The sequence below is a fragment of the Heterocephalus glaber genome, unplaced genomic scaffold, assembly GCF_053883595.1.
Source record: "Heterocephalus glaber isolate CG9 unplaced genomic scaffold, H.glaber_assembly_v1.0 deba00000281, whole genome shotgun sequence".
NCBI lineage: Eukaryota > Metazoa > Chordata > Mammalia > Rodentia > Bathyergidae > Heterocephalus > Heterocephalus glaber.
The window spans coordinates 11,559,603-11,580,617 of NW_028258139.1; the positions used below are offsets into that span (position 1 = coordinate 11,559,603).

Sequence of the window (21,015 nt, forward strand, 5' to 3'; positions counted from 1 at the left end):
CCTACCAGAGTAATGAACTAAACTAACAAAATAAATACGTTAAGCTAGGCATGGTGGTGTGCTCCTGTATTTCCTGCTATCAGGACGGCCAAGGCAGGTGCATCACTTGACCCCAGAAATTCAAGACAAGGAGTCTGTGCCAGCTGGGGCAACAGAGTAAAAATACTATAAAATATTAAAGTATTAATATCAAAATTATTAACATTAGTGTTATATGTATAATATTAAAATATTTTAAATACAAAAATAATTTTTAAATACATTACTTACTCACAACATCTTATCCACAAATCTACATTCCAAAAATATCTGAAAATCCAAAAATCATGTAATTAACATGGTAGCAAAACCAGGCCTGGGCTGGTACAGAAATACCAATGTGTGGTGAAGGAATTATAGAGCATTCCCTGATACCTGCTTGAAAAGTTAAGTAATATATATTATGTGTATAACATCACCTTCTTAAATCTGAAATATTCTGAAATCCAGCCCAAAATATCTTGACTGTAGGTCAGTGTTATTGGTTAAGATTAAACATCCAAGGGCCAGGGATTTAGCTCAGTGGTTCCACCTCTTGCCTAGCAAGCATAAGGACCCGAGTTCAATCCCCAATACCAAAAAAAAACAAAATTAAAGATTAAACATCCACATCATTGTTGGTAAATAAAAACACTTATATAATCAGGGAGAATTCTACAAAGACTTCTAATTCTACAGTATTTTCTTTCTTAGGCTGGGTAGGAAATATAGATTTTAAACAATCCTCTATATTTCTTTCATATCTGAAACATTTTGTAACTTTTTAAAAGTTTAAGTGACTTAAGTGAAATAAATCGGACACACATCTTTAATTATCACATTGTTTCTCTGGTGTGAGAAACCAAAAGTAGAAATAAGGACTGAAATATATAATGGATGTTGGAAAATGGGGAAAAAGTGTTCAAATATGAAGGGGAACAAGGGAGGAGGAAGGGAGAAAGGAAGGGACAAGATAAAAAGTGAAAATGGAAGGAAGAAATGGAAACAAAGTTTTGTACATAGGGAAAGGAGGGGGCTTGAGGGGAAGAATGGAATAAAATAAAATTTAATAAAAAAAGTTTAAGTGAAAAATTACAGATACTAGATAAATACTTGTTTTCTTCCCTAAAACAACAAAAGTATTTGGAAAGCAGCAAGTCTCAAAATGGGTTGTGAAGGGTCTTAAACACATTCATATCTTTTAGCTGGATGTGGCAGTGCATACCTGTAATCCTAGCACTAGGCAGAAAGATCACAACTTCAAGGCCAGCCTGAGCTACACAGTGAGTTCAAGGCCAGTCTGAACTACATAATAGGACCTGTCTCAAAAAAACAGAACAAACAAAAGCAAAAGAATCCTATCTTTGGATCGAGTAAGCCCATGAAAAGGAAAAGATCATCTATTTAAATGACCCAAAGTAAGGAGAAAACTTCATGAAGTATGACAGAGCAGCTTTACTACTTCTCATCTCATTAGCAAATATTTAAATGAAATCTTTATGACTTAACATTCAGCCTACTCTGTGTGTGTATATATATATTTGTTATACAGATATACAATAGCATATTTATGCTTTACTAGCATTTTTAGGTTTAATCCTAACAATTTTACACTTTCAATTAACTTGTTTTTAGTAGTCACCAAAAAAACAAATAAAAGTTGCAGCTATATCAAAACTGAGAACTGTCAGACAGCCAACCACAATGGTCCACATCTGTAGTCGCAGCTATTCAGGAGACTGAGGCAAGAGGATCAATGGAGACCTGAAGTTTGAGGTCAGCATGGGCAAAACAGCAAGATCCCATCTCAAAAAATAAAAAATAGCTAGGCCCATGGTTCAGTGGTAAAGCACTTGACCACCATGCATAAGGCCCTGTATTCAATCCCAAGCACTGAAGAAAAAACAAACAAAAAAGGAAAAATGACAAAAAGAATTATTACCAGGCCTGAAGCATAATAATAATCAAATTATTTCAAAATGGGTTAAGAAAGTTGGTAATGTTTTAAAATTGTCTCCCACCTAATCACTGGAAAGATCATATTAAGTCTAACTTTTTCTACTTAATAACTTCATATTTAAATACATGATAATATAACATTGAGCAAAAGTTCAGCCTAAATTTAATACAATAAGTTTTCAGGAAAGACATGAAAAATTATTTGAAATACTCAAAATTACCTGCCATTAATGAAAGCAAAGGGTACCAGGAAGATAAAACAGACACCTTTGTGGCCTTTCAAGGGATATACCATAAAACACAGCTACTTCTTGTTTCAGAAGAAACCCTGAATCTCTTTGATCTTTAATTATAACTTCAAAACCCATCAATCTCTTAGATCTTTAATAATAACTTATTGATCTATCAGGCACTCAGTATAGTCTTTCTTCCTTGAAAATTTAGCAACAGTGAATCATATGTGGACAAGTGAAAAAAAGCAGACAATCAGAGCTTTTTTTTTTTCCAAGTAAGTGAAACTTTCAAAGGAAAACAAGAATTTTATATGTGTGGTACTGGGCTCTTCGCACTGAGCTACATCCTCAACGTTTTTTTGGGGACAAGGTCTTGCTAAGTTGCCCATGCTGAACTTGAACTCACAATCTGCCTGCCTCAGCCACCCGCAGTGCTAGAATTACAGGGGTGTGCCACCACATGACTAAGAAATTCTTTAATTGGTAAAAATTTAATTTTACTATCCATATAGTTGGCCAAATTAACAGGTTAAAAAAGAAAATAAGTTCAATCTCAATAGGAAAAGAAGATAGTTACTAGCATTTACCAATGATTAAAAATCTTACAAGAGAAGAAAAGTTTCTTAATCTAATAAGGGTTGTGTGAAAAAGAAACTATATACAACAAATATCTGTAGAGGAACAGCGCCACTATGGTGCTTTGGAAGCCTTTAGCTTATTTGCAAGCCTCCCAGAACAGATGATGGTAGAGGCCTATAAGATGCTAGCTACTGTCAGTTGTCTCCTGCCACTTCATTATCTCCCTTAGAGGCTGTCATGACACAGTTTCTCCTGGCTTCCTGGGTTCTAATGAGACATGGGATTTTTAGCCTGCCTGCCTTAGAACAGAGGTACAGCATACAAAACCATTTAGCAATCTAGAATGAGCTCTTCATTAATATAGTATCCCATAGCTCATAATGCAGGCAGTTTTGCTTCTGTGTTTTCCTTTTTTGGTACATGGGACAAAGACCACAGATTTGCAATACTTGTAGTTTACCTTTCTACTGACCATGTAAATGAAAGAAGTGCCTAAATCTAAAGGGGCTCAAGTATCTTTATCAGTGGAATCAGCAAAGCCTAGGCTTTGACCTTGCCTTGTTTTATGTGTATGCCCTTGACAACATCACGCTCAAAGGAGAAAACATACATGATTTCCCTTTGAGATGGGGAAAACAACAAGGACCTCTCCTATCACTACTCTTTCCAACTTCATGACAGAAATCCCAGCCACTGAAGAAAGGGAAGAAAAAGGTGCAAGAATCACAAAAAACAAAATAGTATTCACAAATGACATGATTATTTTAGTTGTAAATTCAACAGAATTTACAGATAAAGCTATTAGAATGCATAAGATTTGGTAAATTTAGCAAAATACAGGGTGTAGCAGACGTCCCCACCCATTACCAGCAGGCTATGAGTGGCACTTGCCTCTTGCTTTCCCTAATTCGGCTATACTATTTTATATCAGGAGTCAGACCAAAGCCCTATGTGACTCAAATGGGCATGTCAGATAGCAGAGTTGGGCTAGTATTGCTCCTTTGCTAATGGCTGTCACTGAGGCCTAAGTCCTGATCTGTGAAGTGGCAGGGCTCTGCTGATTTAGGTGCAGCTGAGGTCAGCATGACCCCAATTAAAATCCTTTCCCCTGAATTATGGCTGTCATGGACCCGATGGGTTGCTGGCTAATTGCACCCGGCCCCAGTACCTGTTTGTTCTATCCAAGCAAGATAAGCAGTGCTTACTCCCTCACAGCCCTGCCTGCCACCATCACCTGCTTCACAAGTAAAAGGTCCTGAGTTCGATCTCTGGTACCAAAAATAAAAATAATAATAATAATAATAAAATAAAACAGCTTTAAGTCATAATTTACATACCATAAAATGTATACATTTAAAGTGTATAATTTGGTAAGTTTTATGAAATTCATACAGTTATGCAACTATCAGCACAATCCAGTCTTAGAACTATTTGATCACCCCCAAAAAGCTTCTTATGCATTTTCCAGTCAATCCTCACTTCCACTCAGACCAAACCACTAGATTTACCTCTTCTAGAAATTTCACATAAATAAAATTGTAAACCAGGGCCAGGGATTTAGCTCAGTGGTTCCGCCGCCTTCCTCGCAAGCGCAAGGTCCCAAGTTCAATCCCCAGTACCAAAAAAAAAATATTGTAAACCAGCGACTTTTTACTTACCATAACATTTTTGAGGTTTACTAATATTATTAAATTCACCAGTCATTTGTTTCTTTCTAATGTTTATCAGCTCAGCAGCTGAGAGAAATTTGTATTGCTCTGTTTTTTGTTTTGTTTTGTTTCCCCCAGTACTGGGAATCAAACTCAGGACCTTGCGCTTGCCAGGCAGGCGCAGCACCACTGAGCTAAATCCCAGCCCTGTTTTTTTCTATTATGAATATGCTGCTAGGAATACCTGCATATAAGCCTTTGTGTGGACATGTTTTCATTTTCTCTTTATAGATACTTAAGACTTCAAAGACTAAAGATATTTGGTAAATATAAGTTTAACTTAAGAAACTACCAAAACTAGCCAAGAGTGGTGGCACATGTCTGTAACCCCAGAACTCAGGAATCTGAAGCAGAAAGATCACTGTAGGTTCTAGACCAGCCTTACATACATAGTAAGGTCAAGGCCAGCCTGAACTACACAGCAACATCTTGTCGAAAGAAAGAAAAGAAAAGGAAAAGAAACTACCAAAACAATTTTCCATAATAGCTATAACTTTTAACATTCCCACCAGCATAAGCTGGAACGTAGTTCAGAGACTGAACATTTGCCTACCATGCCCCAGTTTCCTCACATCCTTGCCAACATTGAGAATCTCAATTTTCTGATTTTAGCCATTATAATGGGTGTGGAGTAGTATCTCATTGTGGTATCTCATATCTAATGACTAATGATAATGAGCATCTTTTCAAGAATTTATTACCATGATGGTGACATAGCTATTCAAATCTTTTGCCCATTTATTCTTCTGTTGTCTTATTATTCAGATCTAAGAGTTCTTTACATATTCTGGACACAAGTCCTTTATCATCTATATGATTTGCAAGTATTTTTTCCTATTCTCTGGTTAGTATTTTTATTTTCTCGATACTGTCTTTTGAAGAGGAAAACTTTAAATATATTAAAGATGAGATGTCTCTTTTTTTCTCTTATGAGTCATGATTTTGCTATCACATGGAAGAAAATCTTTTTAAGACCAACATGGGCAACACAGCAAGTCCTCACCAGACAAGGAGAAAGGGGGAGCCAAGAACTCAAAGGTTATCTCCTATGAGGTAAAATCTGAGTTTCTTTTTGCACATGGATATCCAATTATTCTCAGACTCTTGTTGAAAAGATTATCCTTTCCTCCCATTGAATTATCTTGGAACGTTTGTCAAAAATTAATTAACCAGAACTGTGTGGGTTTATTTTCAGGCTTTCTACTCTGTTCTTCAATTCACAAGTCTATCCTTATGCCAATTCCACACTGTTCTGATTACTGACTACGACAGTCATTGATAGACACTGAATGTTAAGAAGATACTTTTGAAAAAGAAGGTAGGAGTACTTCCTCTACAAATATTAAAAACTAGCCAGGGATTTAGCTCAGTGGTTTCGCTGCCTGCTGCGAAAGCACAAGGACCGGAGTTCGATCCCTGGTACCAAAAAAAAAAGATTCAAATATTAAAAACTTTCTATAAAGCTACAGTAACTAAGTGTGGAACTAGACCAAGAAACCAATGTAACAGAAAAGAAAGCCTTTATTATAAAGAAGTAGAAAAGGAAGTAACCGTCAATTACTAATGCTAAGAAAATTAGCTAATCATGTGAGAAAAAAATTAACCTCAACTCCTACCTCGCCTATATATAAAAATCAATTACATATAAGCAGATCACAGGAAAGTGTATCACAATTCCAGACATTTCCAAAAAATAATAAAAGACAGTAACTTCATGACCACAGGACAAAGATTTCTCTAAAGTTTTGTTGTTGTTTCAACTCTCTATACATTGCCCAGACTGGAATACAACTCACAATCCTTCCACTTCTGCCTCCAGAGTAGTTGGCATTACAGGCCTGTACCACCAAGCCTGGCTAAGAAGTCTTCTTAAATAAAACATAAAAAGCACTAACCACAAAGGTAAATATTGATTGGAGTACACAAAATGTTAAAACTCCTGTTTTTCAAAAAAGTACCATGAAGAAAAAGCCAAAATAGAAAGCTACAGAGGTAGAAATAATTGCAACAGAACGAAAGGGCTCATATCCAAAATATGTAAGGAACGTCTATAAATTAAATAGACAAAATTGACCAAGATATTTAAACAGGCATTTCACAAAAATCCCAATGATCAAGAGATATAAACATTCAAGCTCATTAAACAGTGAAATGCAAATTAAAACTGAGATAACACTATTAATCTACCAAAATCAATAACACTGACAACACCAAGTGTTGGCCAAATGTATGAAAAAAAGGAACTCCAGAGCATTATTCTTGGGACTATAAGTTTATACACCACTCAGGAATATTGTTCAGCAAATATATATGAAAATCATACATACATATATTTTAGAACCACAACTTTCACTTCTGACCATATACACATTAGGAAATACATATACAAATACACTAAAACACTTGTACAACAATGGCCACAGTAATATGCTTCATAAAATATATATATATATACACACTTCATAAAAACCCCAAACTAAAAACATAGCCATCAATATAATTCATATTTTTTCTATAATAGAATACTATACAGTAATGAAAACAAACTTCAACTACACAAAACAAATATAAATGCCACAAATAAAATGCTGAATCAAAGACATAAAGCATAAAGGAATATATATAGTATGAGTCTATGAACATAAAGCTGCAAAACAGATAAAACTAAACTAAAACTAAAAGGTCTATCACAGTAGTCCCCCCTTTTCTATATTCTTACTTTCTATCATTTCAATTACCAATGATCAACCATAACATAAAAACATTAAGTAGAAAATTTCAGAAATAAGCAATTTAAGTTTTAAATTTCAAGCTGTTTTGAGTAGAGTGATGAACTCTCATCTATCTTATCCTGCCCAAAGAAGTGAATCACGTCTTTGTGCAGTGAAACTATACTGTATATTCTACTCACCTATTAGTCACATAGTAGCTAATTATAAGATCAACTGTCACACTATCATAGTGCTATTTCAAATAACAGATGCTATGTTCAAATAATCCTTAAATATGAGCATGACATTCCATGACAATTCCTACTGTCATTCATCTCATTTGATCTCAACACACAGGCATCTGTATCAACCCACATCATTAAAACAAGGGTAAGTACAGTTCAAGAAGATATTTTGACAGATTCAAAATAGCAGAATAAAAACCAACAGCAAAATACAACCTATCCAGGACCTGGAATCTAGACACCTGGAAAAATTAGCAAAGAGAAAAAGTTGAATTACAGGGATCAACCAAGAGCCCACATTGGGCTGGGGATTTAGCTCAGTGGTTTCGCCGCCTGCTGCTCAAGCACAAGTACCTGAGTTCGATCCCCGGTACCAAAAAAAACCAAGAAAGAGCCCACAGGAAAACTATAAGCCACAGAGAAACTGAAGACAACACAGAGAAAAGAACTAAGTCTGACACACTAGCCCCAGACCCAGCAAGGAGGTCTTGTCTCTGCAAACACAAGGTAAGCCCACACAATGTAAAGAGCTTCCCGAGACACAACAGACTAGCAGCCCTAGCCCCCCAAAAAGCTGATGGTTATGATAAGCTACAAATACAGTAAGGGGTATTACTCTAAAATTGACTCCTTCCACATGACCCACTAGATTTAGAGAAGGAATTCACTGCAGCATCCACCATACTTGAGAATGATATAATCAGAAGCCATTTAGGAAAGAGGTTTATTATTTAACAATGAACTACTGCAGGAATCAGAAGTCAGTGAACAAATATACTACAGGGTCACTGGGGTCACTCTACCACAGTGAGTGGGAAATGGCCACCAGAGAGAGAATCGGTCAAGGGGTGTACTAGTTGCAGATCACCTGAGACATTTAAGCAGCAAGCTCAAGTTGTAAAGAACAGAGTGGTCCCACCCTCTGTGGTAAGAAAGCCAGGCAGGTTGTGTGGTTTTCTGAGGGGGCTGGGTTTCACAGTGCTGACATTAAGTCCAATGGAAGAGTTCAGGGGTCTTTGCTTTTCCCATCTGCCAACATGATCAAGGATCCTCCTCAGCTTAAAGAGCAGACATATCCTATGGTGGATGGACAGAGGTACCTCTGGAGCAAGGGAGGCACTTCACCAATCCACAAGCCCTAAAGCTAGTGGGAGATAGCAGTGAACTGGGGAGCAAGGAAATGCACAAACAACCTTGACTAACCATGCCCAATGGGAAAGGTAGGCCAAGACTCAACATTCACATAGTAAAAAGTAGGACAGAACAAAATAGTTTCTACTTGTGATTCATTATGCTCCATCACTATCTAGTAGGTTCCAATATCATAGGACCTGGAAAGAAACCATTCACCCGAAGACTCAAAGAATTTTTTATACTCATTTTGCTTATGCTTTCATTTTATTTTGGTGTTTCATTTGTTTAGGGATTTTTGTTGTTGTTCCTTTTTTTCCTATCTTTTTTTTTTCCTGGTACTGGGCATCAAACTCGGGACCTTGTGCTTATGAGGCAGGCGGCAGAACTAGTGAGCTAAGTCCCGGGCCCCTTTTTTTCCCTATCTTTTTCTTTATTTTTATTTTTCTTATCTTTGTCTATTACTTTCACCTAACTATATTAACTTTCTTTTATTCTCTCATGGATTCTTATCTCACCTTTCTCTCCTCTTTCTCATCGTCCTTTGCTTTTTCAAATTTTACTTTTCATTTTTCCCTCTCCCCTCCCCGCCCTTATTATAATAACTGTAGTTTTATTAATTTTCAGCTAATGAGTTGACTGCTATTATTGCTGAATTATTCTCTATTGTTAACTGTAGCATGGTTGTTGCTTTTAGTAAATTTTTACTGTATGTCAGTCAATATTGGGTTTGTTGGGCCGAGGATTTACCTCAGTGGTTCCGGCGCCTGCCTCACAAGCGCAAGGTCCCGAGTTCAATCCCCAGAACCAAAAAAACAAAAAGCAAAACAAAACAAAAAATTGGGTTTCTCTTTGTGTCTACAGTATTAATCCACATCTCTTCTACTGTTAAGAATGTTATAGTTGTAACCATTATTAGTTCTTTTGATATAACAATAACTGATTTATCTTTGACTCTATTACCATTGCTGATTTATATTGTTAATGGTGGCATAATTTTGGCTTTTAATTGGTTTTTACTGCATGCCATTATCTGGTTTGTCTTTGTGTCATCAACATAACTGCAATACATTTGAGTGATTCTGGGGATCAAGCCCCCAGAAGAAGGGTGGACATAAAAACACCCTATATGCAGAGTAAAAAGGGCATTAACTACCAAAACATAACCAAACATGAACCAAACATAACCAAATATATGCAGAGTGATTCTAACAAAAGAACTCTCCATGGCACTGACAAGTTTCTCTACTGTAGCTGATCTTCAAGCCACAGTGTAAAAATCAACAGAAACATAAGAAAGCAAGGCAACAAGATGTCCCCAACACCCCTAACTCCGCAAAAGCTGATCCCATGGACAATGATGTAGAGAAATCTACAGGCAAAAAATTCAAAAACCAAATGATAAAAATGTTTGAAAATATAAAACAGATATAAGAAAATACAAGATAAAAGATAGGAGATAAAAGAAGATATAAAATATAAACAAATGCATAAGAAATGTAATGATCTCAGAGGATTTAATTAATCAAATACAGGATTTTACCAATAAATCTCTGGTAAGCTTAAATAAGAAACAAACAGTAGGGCTGGGGATTTAGCTCAGTGGTTTCACCACCTGCCTCACAAGCACAAGGACCAGAGCTCATTCCCCAGGACAAAAAAAAAAAAAAAAGAAACAATAAACTGAGTTAAGCAAGACAATATGAGGCATCAATGACCACTTTGGTAAGAATTAGAAAGTATGAAAAAAAAAAAAAAAGAATTACAAAGTATGAAAAGAAATCAAGCAGAAACACATGATTTGAAAAATTCAAAGGAAAGCATAGGTGGCAAATTTGACCACTCTGAGAGGAGAATATCAGAAATACAAGATAAGAAGGATACAGTAGATCATCAACTCAGTGATATCCTAAAAATGACCAGAAACCATACAAACTTGAACCAACCTCAGAGTCATAGGAATAAAGGACAAAGGAAAAGACGGCACATAAAGTATAAAAAACATATTCACTGCAATCTATAGCAGAAAAATTTTGAAACCTAAGGAAAAAATTCCATATTCAAGTACAAGAGGAATATAGCGCCCCAAATAGGCATGACCAGAAAAGAACCTCTCCATAACACATCATAATCAAAATTCCAGAAATTTGATAGAATGAGAAAATACTAAAAACTATTAGAAAGGTAGGAAAATTCAGCCTCTCCGTGATCTGGTATTCAGACACTGGAAACTAACACTGTCAAAAAAAAAAAGAGAGAGAGAAGATCACTGGGAATGGGAAGGAATTGAAAGAAAAAAACTAGAAGCTACTAAGAAATTGGAAAGATGGTCCACAACACAGAGAAACAAAGGAAAACAATTTGAACTCTTTCCCCAGCTCTTGCTGCTTGTGGGAAGAAGAATCAGGCTCACCAAAAGCAAGATAAATGCCCAGGACCAGGAAATCCAGGGAGAACCAGCCGTGGAGGCTACAGAGTTTACGAACTGCAAAAACAGTGTGGGACTTTATTCCAAGGGGACTCTTCCACACAGCAGGCAACAGCCAGAGTTCAAGCACTGGCACCCGCCATATCAGCAGAAAACTTGATCAAGCACCATTTTGGGAAGGGGTTGAATATTTAAATCAGGTACTCAGAACAACTAAAAACAACATCACTTCAGTGTTACCCTCCTACAGTGAGTGGGTAAAGACAGTCAGGGGAAATAGCTGCGGACAGAAAGCAGGCTACAAAGAGATCCCCTAAGAAGTTTAAACACAGAACAGGAAGGACGTAGGACTCACACTCCATGGACAGAAGATAAACCTAGCTTGAGGTGTGTTCAGAAACATGAGGGTCTAAAAGTGCCTGCTGGCATTAAGTATTTGAACCCTTACCCTGCTGCCTACATCCAGCACAGATCTGAGATCTGATTGCCTTCCCTTATCCACCAACACGAGCAAGGACATGTCTCAGCGTGGGAACTGCCACAACTTGGGGTAAACAGACTAACTCTGGAATATGGGGCACACCTCACAAACCCATAGGCCATAAGGCTAGGGAGAGAAAATTGAGACTTCCTAGACTCCAAACTGTGGATCCTAGAAAAAAATACTCACTTAAAAACACAGAAAAAAAAAAAATGTTTTTAGACACATTTTATTTCTCTTTTCTCATTGTTTCTCTCCTTTTTTTAACCTTTAAATTTTTCATATTTTCTATTTTCCATATTATCTTTTATCCCCTTTTTCTTGTATCTTCCATTTCTCTTTTTGGGGGGGGGGGGGGGGGACTGGGGATCAAACTCAGGACCTTGTGCTTACAAGACAGACAGCGGAACCACTGAGCTAAATCCCCAGCCCCACGTACCTTCCATTTCTCATTGTTCATTTTTCTGTTACCTTCATCTAATTCTATAAATATCCTTCTACTCCATAATAGGACCATTTGTCTAACTTTTCTCATCTCCCATTGTTTAATTTTTCAAAATGTTTAATGCATTCTCCCATTCCCAAAGCCCTATATTGTATAACAGTATAATAATTAAGCAAAATCATTACACAGTTAATTCTGTTTTACTACTGTTGAATCCTTTTCTATCATTAGTAGAGGCACATCACATTTAGTAGGTGTTTTCTGTATGTCAATATTTGGTTTGTCTTAGGGTTTACTATACCACAACTGCAGACTTCTATTTCAAGGTTAAGGGTGGTACATAATGTTATGTCAATATCTAGTTTGGCTTGGATGATATCAGTGTAGCTAATTTACTTTATATTGCCAGGGTTGCATAGTTGTTGCTATTAATAGGTTTTCTCTGTATGCCAATACCCAGATTACCTTTGTGACATTAACAGTACTGCAGTCCATTCCCAGAGAACTGGGTGAGGGGCCAATAACACTGCACACACCACCCATACGAACAGAGGTGATCAGATCTTGGGACAGGGGCAAAGGACTGTACAGTTAGCCACATCTTGATTCACTAAAAAGCAGACTAAATAAAGAGATCTTCATATTAACAACAAAGTCTTTCTACAGTAAGTGACCATATAACCTAAGCACAAAAGAAAACAAACAAGAAAAACATGAAAAAACAAGGCAACAAAATACCTCCCAAAATTCCCAACTCCCCAAATGCCTATCCATGGATCATTGAGGAGGAAAGCAAAAGTCACAAACCCAAATTATCTGCAAGGATGACAGAAAACAGATCAAGAAGGTGTTCAGTGAGCTCACAGAAAATATAACTAATCAGGTAACAATGGTAATAAAAAAATCAGGGAGTTTACAGAAGACACTAATAAAAAGCTAGCTGAGCTAAACAAAATGATAAAAAATATTACTCATCAGTTTAGCAAAGAACTAGAGTCCGTAAAAAGGTTCCAAATAGAAATCCAGATTAAAAATTATACAGACATTTTTGTGAGTGGCTGCAAAGCCCATACATGCACAGTGGGAGAGAAGAGGCAGCCCCTTGGTTCCTACATTGTGGGCCATACCAGGAGGATGCACACCAGCACTGTCCAGCCCAAGGCACAGTGCAGCACAAAGGGTGTCGCACAGGCCCGCTGTGCCTGTAACACATTCACGATGGGGCCATAATTTGTATGTCTCACTGCCAGGGGCTCCAATTTGAATTTGATCATTCCCCTCCATCTTGAATCATCAGTGGTACATGTATGACTGTCTGAATGAGCAACATGTACCACTTCTCAGAGGATCTTTGACTACAATAATGCAAAGAAAGGCACTGATTTAGCAGACCAGATGTCATCATATCACAGTTTCTTAAGGAAAACATTAAAATGGTATAAAAAAATTGTAATACAGCTAATTTGTGCTACAGCAGTTGTAAATGCACATTACATACACCAGCAATGGGGTACTTGTAAGATTTCCATGTTAAAATTTAGAGAATTAATTATTGCTAAACTATTCATGAATATAAATTTATATTTGTTTAATGAAATAAATTATAATAATTTTAATTTGTATGAATGTTATTAATATTTCTATTTGTGCAGTAATTATTCAAATTCAAGCAACTACCTAGATTCAGTGCTTTTATGGGCTTTTTATTAACTTTATTAGTAAAAAGACAGATAAAGTGATTAGATCCGTTTGTACCACACACAGTTGAGCTGCAGATGGGACAGTCATGCATTCTTCAAACCAACAGAAATGTGTTAAAGGCAGCAGTCTGAGATTTAAGGTGTCCCCAAGTGCCGTGATCCTCACTGGACTGCCTTTGACACAGGTCTCATGGACTACACATGCCCAACCCTCTGCATGTACAAGGCCTGGGAGCACAAGGATCTGTGGATCAGAAGTATAGCTGACAGAGAGGAAGGAAAGGGCCCCAGAACCACATCTACACAGGAGTCCTTTAATCCAGAAAGTCATGAATTGGACAAAAGCTTCCAGCTAACCAGATTCACTAAACTGAAGGGCACAGGCTGCAAAGTGCCCCAAGATGTCCTGCAGAAACTGTTAAGAGAACCACTTGCAAAAAGATGAGCCATTCTGGGAGCCATTATGCCAAAACTTGGCACTGAAATGAATACTTGTATTGTTCCTTTAAGGCATGGTACTCTTTCCTTGGTTCAAACCATAAATTACATTTATCCTATTACAGATGACCCTCACACGATGGCCAGGATAACATGTGCCAATATCCTCAGTGACCGCTACATAATGCAGGTCACAGAATGTGACAATATCCTGATGTTCCTTGGAGTCAGTAATAAAATGACCAACAGCGAAAGGGATAAAGTGATGCCCCTAATTATTCAAGGCTCTAAAGATGCAACAGAGAAAGTGGGAACACCTGTAACAGGTAACCAAACAGTGTTAAATCCCTGGATTGTTCTGGGAGGAGTGGCTACAACTGTCTGCCAACCCAATTAACTTATGCCAGATAATGTAGTATCAGGAGACATCCTTCTGTTAACAAAACCCCTTGTGAAGGGGGAACACAAGTGGCTGTCCCTGTGTATCAGTGGCTGGATATTCCTGAAGAACGGAATAAAATTAAGCTAGTGGTCTCCCAAGAAGATATCGAGTTGGCATACCAAGAAGCAATGATGATGAATATGGCATGGCTCAACATAACAGCTACAAGACTCGTGCACAAATTCAATGCCCATGTAGCCACCATCAGCACAGGCTTTGGAATTTTGGGCCAAACACAGAACCTGGCCAAACAGAGGAACAAGGTACAGTTTCTGATTCACAATCTTCCCATGCTAGCAAAGATGGCTGCTGTGTGCAAGGCCTATGAAAACATGTTCAGCCTCATGCATGGGATGTGCCTGGAGAAAACAGGTCTTCTGATCTGTTTACCACATGAGCAAGCTGCTTGGTTTTGTGTAGAGATAAAGTTCCCCAAATACAGCAAAGGTCACTAAGCATGGATTATTGGGATTGTACAGAAGGGTAACTGAGCCACCAGAATCATAGACAAGCCACAGATCATCAAAGTCACACAACAAGTGGCCACTCAAAACATGAATCCCAGGACAGAATGGCCAATGGCCTGCAGAGCAACATGCCTAAGTTTTATTGTGACTACTGCGATATGTATCTCGCCCATGACTCTTTCTGTGAGAAAGGCACACTGAAGTAGTAGGAAACATAAAGAGAATGTGAGAGACTATCAGAAATGGATGGAAGAGCAGGCTCAAACCCTGACTAACAAAACAATGACTGCACTTCAACAAGGAAAGACACCTTCTACTCAGGTCTCTGCTCCTTCTCCAGTGGGGCAATGATCCCAACTCCACCCATTCTCCCGCGTCCTTCTTACCCTGGTATGATGCCAGAACCCTATATGGGAGGCCCTCTCATGATGCCAATGATGAGCCCCCTCCTACTGGGATGATGCTAGTGGGATCTGCTCCTGGAATGAGACTACCCATGGGAGGCCATATGCTGATGATGCCTGGGCCTACAATGATGAGACCTCCAGCTCAGCACATGATGGAGCCCACTTGGAAAAGAATGACTCGACCAGACAGATAAAGCTAGAGGGTTGGCCTCTTTATATCAGTTTTGTATTATTCGTTCTACTTTATCAGGAGATCATGGTGCTGTAGCTCTGGGTGTTTTTAACAGCATGACAAGGAAGACCTGTTCCCTCTTTCTATCAAAGAGAGAATAGTTTTGAAGGGAGAAGTGGGATAAACAAAAGTGCAGAAAATTATAGTTTCATTTGTATTGTGAAATGTGAAAATAAAGTCAGCTCTTTTAGTTAAAAGTGGTTTCCTTTTTCTTCCCCTCTGCATTGTGAGTATTATACTGGAGATTAAATATTCCAGTTGTGTGCTTCTAGCTCATTCTCTTCAATAGGCCCTGTGCATGAGATGTTCCCTTAGCTATGAAGTCCAGTTTGACACCTGCTTTTTCATTAATAAAGCTCTTTTTGGGGGGGGGGGGGGATACCAGGGATCGAACTCAGGACTTTGAGCTTGCCAGGCAGGCGCAGCGCCACTGCGCTACATCACTGGCCCCCAATAACACTCTTTTTTTTAATACATCTATTTCCTTTATCATCACTTCAATTAAAGAATATAACCAACAACAAAAATCTCATTGTGTCTACATATCTGCTGACCTTAGGTCAGTTTGTGAGTGGATGCAATTAATAAAATGAAATCCATGGCCTTTTCCTGTTATATTAACTGAAAATGCACCTAATCTTGAGGCAGCTTCTAAACTGAAGGTTATATTGTTACCCAATACTGTTGATTCACTTTGAATCTTTAGACATCCTTAAGGTCCTTTCAAACAGCACACATTACTAAGCATAGTGTCACATAGCAGTTTGTTTCTTTGCATTTTATGTATATTTATCCTATCAGTCTGATCTTTAAGTGTCTTGAACAGTATTCTAGAAAGACAAAATTAGTAACTGACACAATAGTCTCCCATAGTAAGAGTGCTGCACAATTCCTTTGCATCTTTGATTTATAAAGTCAAGTCTAATAATTTAAGAGCACCTCTTTAACCCAGACAGGACATTCTCCAATAATGCATTTAGCTAATAGTCGTATACGCAAGACTGTCCCACTGGACAGCCTATACCACTGGTGGTACAAACAGATCTAATCATTTTCAGGTTTCTTCGGGGGGGGGTTTTTGGGGGGGGTGGGGGGACAAAGTCTCACTATGTAGTTCGGACTGCCCTTGAACTCACTATGTAGCCTAGTCTGGCCTCGAACTTGTGGTGATACCCCTGTCTCAACCTCCCAAGTGCTGAGATTACAGGTGTGCACTACCATGCCGGCCTTCATCAGTCTTTTTACCAATAAAATTAATAAAGTGTAGTGCCGGGGATTTAGCTCAGTGGTTCTGCCGCCTGCCTCGCAATCACAAGGTCCCAAGTTCAATCCCTGGTACCAAAAAAAAAATAAAGTGTATTAAGGGATATAATCTAGTTGCTTGAATTTGAATAATTACTGCACAAGTAGAAATATTAATACTATTCCTATCAATTATAAAATTACAATAAATTTATTTCATTAAGACATTTATTTATATTCACAAATGGTTTATCAATAATTCTCTAAATTTTAACATGGAAATCATACATGTACCCCACTGCTGGTGTATATAATATGCACTTACAACTGCTGTACCACAAATTAGCTGTATTACAATTTTCTTATATTACTTTAATGTTTTCCTTAAGGAACTGTGATATAATGACATCTGGTCTGCTGAATCAATGCCTTTCTTTGCATTATTGTAATCAAAGACCCTCTGAGAAGCAGTACCAGTTGCCCAATAAAAAAATCATGTGTGTACCACTGGTGGTTCAAGCCCACAGGAATAATCAATTCAAATAATAGCCACTTGACAGTAAGACATATGAATTACAGCCCAATCGTGAATATTTTAATACATTTTATATTTTGTATAGTGATTTCAGGCCTTTTGCTTTCTTAAACTCAGTATCTCTTTAGTGTAATTCTTAGTATGGTTTTGCCCTTTGCATCAGTATTTTTTTGTGCACACTTTTTGTGATCTGTTAAAAAATCATCCAAACAAGGGCTGAGGATTTAGCTCAGTGGTTTTGCCGCCTGCTGAGCAAGCAGAAGGATCCGAGTTCAATTCCCAGCACCAAAAAAAAAAAAAAAAAAAAAAATCCAAATAAATATTTAATCTTGAATTGCTCTTGTAAAAAACAAATAAATAAAAATTATATAGAAAGTGACCAATGTGAGAACAGAGTATTAGAATTAGAAGACCAAGTACTTTCAAAGACCAGTTATTCACAGATACCTTAAAAACAAGAGAACATGAAAGACTGATTCAACAGCTGCAAAGAAGACAAACATAGGATTGACTGGTAAAGTGAAAAATTAGAAGGCAGAACAAAGGGCATAAAACATCTTTTTACAGATACAATATAGCAGAAAACTTTTCAAATACTGGGAAAGAATGAAACATACAGGTAAGTGTGGCAGGAGCCACAAAAAAAGAGACCCTCTCCACATCACATCATATTCAAAATAGCACAAATCCAAGACAGGTACAGAATCTTAAAAGCTGTTAGCGAAAAGCAACAAATCACTTATACAGGTGAACTCATTAGTATTAAAGCATACTTCTCAATGCAAATCTTAAAGGCAAGAGAGTTAACAAGTGTTTGAAGCCCTAAAAGAAAACAACTTCCAACCCAGGCTGATATATCCTATAAAACCTTCTTTCAAAATTGATGGACAAATCAACCAATGAATAGATAAAGATGTGGGCATTTTTAATACAACAGAACACTACTCTGCCATAAAGGATAAGTTTGAGACCTTTTTGGCTAAATGTATGCACCTTGAGACTATACACTTAAGTGAGATAAACTGGACACACATGTTTAAATACTGCATTGTTTTTCTGGTGTGAGAAACTGAAAGTGTAAATAAGGACCAAAATGTATAATAGATAGATATTGGTAAATGGGAAGAAAATGTTCAAATGGGAAGGGAAACAAGAGAAAGGGGAGGGGGAAAGGAAGGAAGGGACAAGAAAAAAAAGAATAGAAAAAATGAAAACAAAGCTTTTGTAAATAAGGAACGGAAGAGGGCTGAAGGGAGGGAAGGGAAATGGGAAAAAAAGAAGAAGCCAGCTATATCATGTACAGGCACAAATTCCCTACGAAGAATGTTACCATTATGTATATGTAAAATGTACCAATGAAGTTTTTTAAAAACCTGATGGATAGATAATGCGTTTCGATGACAAAGAGCACCTCAAGAAATTCAGGATCACCCAGCCAGCATTACAAAAGGACATCCTATATGAAATAAAACCAACATTGTCAAAAAACCTAACAGAACGAATATGCCTGGCAGGAGTTAAACAGAAAGGGGGGAGGGGTCAACAACAGAAAAATGATACACTGACATGAGCAAGTCAATACCTTTCAGTAATAACTCAATGTTATTGAGTCTCACTTCTCCAATCAAATGACAGATTGGCACAATGAATCAAGAAACAAACCCAACAGCCGGGGATTTAGCTCAGTGGTTCCGCCAACTGCCTCACAAGCGCAAGGACCCAAGTTCAATCCCCGGTACCAAAACAAATCAAAAAAAAAAAAAAAAAAAAAAAATATTGGGCCGGGGATTTAGCTCAGTGGTTCCGGTGCCTGCCTCGCAAGTCCAAGGTCCGGAGTTTGATCCCTGGTACCAAAAAAAGAAAACCAAAAGAACAAATGTGTTCCTAGGCATATACAACACATAATCAAAAAGTGAAACTAAAGAAACAAACCCAACAATATTTAGTATACAAGAAACACATTTAATCAAAACAGAAGCATACACATTAAAAATCAAAGGATATAAAACAATATCCCATGCAACAAGAAAAAATGAAGAGTAGCTATCCAAATTTCAGACACAGTGGATTTCACACCAAAACTGATCAGAAGAGGCAAAGAAGTTCACTACACACTGGTAAAGGGAACAATTCAACAGTAAGAGATAAAAATTATAAACATGTATGCACCAAACACTGGTACCCTCAACTTAATAAAACAAACATAAAAAATGAGATAAACACCAACATGATTATACTGGGAGCCCTCAATACCCCAGTGTCACACACAGATCAGCTAGACAAAAAAAAGTAAAGAGCCACCAGAGTTGAACCAACCCTTTCAACAAATGGACTTAATAGATCTTCAGAGTGTTCCACCCAACAATGACAATACACATTCTTATCAAAACATGAAATTTTCTCCAAAATAGACCATATGATAGCCCATAAAGCATGCTTAGGTAAATGTAAAAGAACTGAAATTATTCCATGCATATTTATCAGATCATAGTGCAATGAAATTAGAAATCAATGGCAAAAGAAATGATAGCAGTCAAGTGTGGTGGCACATACCTGTAATCCCAGAACTCAGGAGCCTGAGGCAGAAGGATCACCACGAGTTTAAGACCACCCTGGACTACACAGTGAGTTCAAGACCAGCCAAAACTACATAGTGAGACCCTGTCTCAAAAAAAAAGAAATGATAGAAATTATGCAAATACATGGAAATTAAACAATACGTTCTTGAATAATCAATGGGTCATAGATGAATCAAAAGGAGATAAAAGTTTCTAGAGTTAAATGATGCCAATACAATACACAGAAACCTATCATGCACAATAAAAGTAGACCGAAGAGGAAAGTTTACAGCTGTGAATGCAGAAAAACAGAGTGAGTCCAAATAAATGACCTCACGCACGTAAAGGTCCTAGAAAAGCAAGAACAATCCAAATCCAAAGCTAGTACAAGGAAGGAAATTATAAAGATCAAAGCAAAAATTAATGAAATTGGTACTAAAAAAAATACAAATAATCAGAGTACTAGTTCTTTAGAAGAGTAAACAAAATAGGCAAATGCATAGCCAATTTTATCACAAAGGAAAAGATCCAAATTGATGCAAATAGAAATTAAAAATATGAAATCACAATGGAACCTGCCAAAATCCCAAAGATCATTTATTAGTAACTACTTTGAGAACCCATTTGCTAATAAAATGGAGAATTCAGAAGAAATGGATAATTTCCTAGATATATAAGAACTACCAAAACTGAAGGAACAAGACATCAAAACAATGAATAATCCAAACAATGAGATTGAAGAAGTAATAAGAAAACTACCAATTAAGAAAACCCCAGGTCCACTCCAGAATTCTACAAGAACTTTAGGAAAGACCTAACACCAACACTCCTCAAACTCCTTAATGAAATCAAAAAAGAAGGAGTACTCCCAAAGCAATCCTTGGAAGCTAGCACTACCCTTATTCCAAAACTAAAAGAGCACCTAACCAAAAAAGGGAATTACAAGCCCATCGCTTTAATAAACATTGATGCAAAAATCCTCAACAAGACACTGATAAACAGGATGGAACAAATCATTGAAAAGATCATATACCATGACCAAGTCAGATTCATCC

General features: G+C 37.3%; 1 protein-coding gene and 2 pseudogenes across 27 annotated transcripts in view; 2 read left to right on the forward strand and 1 right to left on the reverse strand.

Moving 5' to 3' along the window:
• Window positions 1–21,015, reverse strand: part of Erc1 (ELKS/RAB6-interacting/CAST family member 1) — a 510,100-nt gene that overhangs the window by 471,714 nt on the left and 17,371 nt on the right. For 4 of the 27 annotated variants that reach the window (XM_087182800.1, XM_087182743.1, XM_087182807.1 and 1 more), the window contains exon 2: window positions 19,956–20,063. The exons of the other annotated variants lie outside the window; for them this stretch is intronic. The gene's annotated coding sequence lies outside the window, so the exon portion shown is untranslated. The remainder of the gene's footprint in view (window positions 1–19,955; window positions 20,064–21,015) is intronic. 27 annotated transcript variants of the gene reach the window in all.
• LOC101697776 (selenide, water dikinase 1 pseudogene) lies at window positions 14,109–15,103 on the forward strand (annotated as a pseudogene).
• Window positions 15,115–15,713, forward strand: LOC101697409 (U1 small nuclear ribonucleoprotein C pseudogene; annotated as a pseudogene).